Raw genomic sequence first — 1,881 nt, forward strand, 5'->3', positions numbered from 1 at the left:
GGCAAAATATAATTGACACGATATATATTTTATTCTTAATTGATATAATGCCTTTAATTATTATCAATCATATCAAATCTCCATATTTTGTTTCTATTTCAACATTCCCCTCAAGATTGATTTTGAAAGAATTCAAAAATCAATCTTGAAGATAAAACAAAATGATGAAAAATTTCACTGTTATTAGAAGAATCCATAGACACCAAATTTCATTCATTTAGAGAGTACTAACCTTTTTCAAATCACTTCGCTTGACTTTAAAGTTCTAGCTTTAACTCTTTTTGTCATAGCATCTTGCTTGATCTTAGAGTTTTTAGCTTTGACTTCTTTTTGTCATAGCACATCGTTTGAATCTGGTTTTTTTACTCCCTTTTGAACGATTTGCATATATGAACATCCAAAACGCAAAATAAAAGAAGAGATTAGAAAATTAGAAAAAGAGAAACATATAGTTCAGATCGCAACGCTGCTCTGATACCATGTAGAAATCTGAGCTAAGGTTAACCAAATTCGAGCAACTATGATCTGAAGCAAGGTAAAGAGAGAAGAACTCAAGAGATGTAAGGAAGAAGGTAACCGAATTAGGTTACTTAGTTCTGTATATTTCTTTGATAACTTAGATTTACAATTTATAGAAATCTGTACAGATCACGATAGGGAAAGTGAATAATACTGCTGCCTATGTACATGGAAAATTAAGCAAGATTGAATACATAAAAGGAAATATCCTAAGTATGAGCAGATTGCGATTTCTCTTGATGTAAGTCAATCTCCAGCAGATTTGAAGCTATCAAACGGTCACATCTGATCTGATTTGATCTCTCAAAGTCTCCACTTGAATCCATGTCTTCAGCATCTTGGAACCCTCTGTTTGTATCCGAGGCTTTGTCACCTTGAGTGTTACTTAAGAAACTCAAGGCTTCACTCTCAGATCCTTCATGCTCTTCGTCTTCTATGTGTGCTTCTTCATGGTTCCTTTGTTCCTCAACATCTTCTTCCTCTGATCTTCCAGGTAGAGTCTGCAATTTCTATACCAATGTCCATCAGCATGACAGAAATAACACTCTTCCTTCTTGGGTTTGGTCTTAGGCTTAGTGACAACACTTGTCACTTTCCTCTTGCCCTTACCTTTGGAACGCTTCCTTTTGCTGGAACTCTTTCCAACAACCACCATATCATTCTTTCCTTGGCTCCCAACTTTCTCTTGGAATGATATATTCAACTTATCAACCATCAATGAATTGTCCATGTCATCTAATTGCTCACGCAATTCCGAAGACATCTTTCCAAGCATCAAGCTGGACACGTCCAGATCATCATCCTCATGCTTCCAATAAGCATCATTGATCGATCTAGAAGTCGTGGTCAGAGGCTTATCCTTCATAAAGATATATCGCATGGTGAGATTAACCATATTCCTGCAACAAATATGTACTACAGAAAAAGACAAACAAACAGGCAGAAGATATGCAAGAAGATATGCAAGTCGCTTAGTACACATACTAACACAAACAATAAATGCAATATGACAGGCTCCCACTAAGAAAAACACCCTCAATGAGTTTCTAAGTGAGCTAGGATCCATATTTCACATGCTTTTGAGTCAGCTAGGGCATGACGCTCAAAAACATGCTATTTAGGTAGACAACACATTGTCAATATTCACATCCTATGTGATTTCTAGATGAGTATGGGATAGTGATACGCTATCACTGCATGTTCCTCATCTCATCCTTACTATCAGGTCCAAGTCCGACTTGATAACCCAATTCAAGCTCAACCATATTTGAGCTATGAGAATCACGATTTCTCCATACTGCCTCACCAAGATAGTCAGGTACGCTCAGCTAGGGCATGACCCGTAACCATGACGATCGAGGC

This window comes from Tarenaya hassleriana, unplaced genomic scaffold (assembly GCF_000463585.1).
Source record: "Tarenaya hassleriana unplaced genomic scaffold, ASM46358v1 Cleome38, whole genome shotgun sequence".
NCBI lineage: Eukaryota > Viridiplantae > Streptophyta > Magnoliopsida > Brassicales > Cleomaceae > Tarenaya > Tarenaya hassleriana.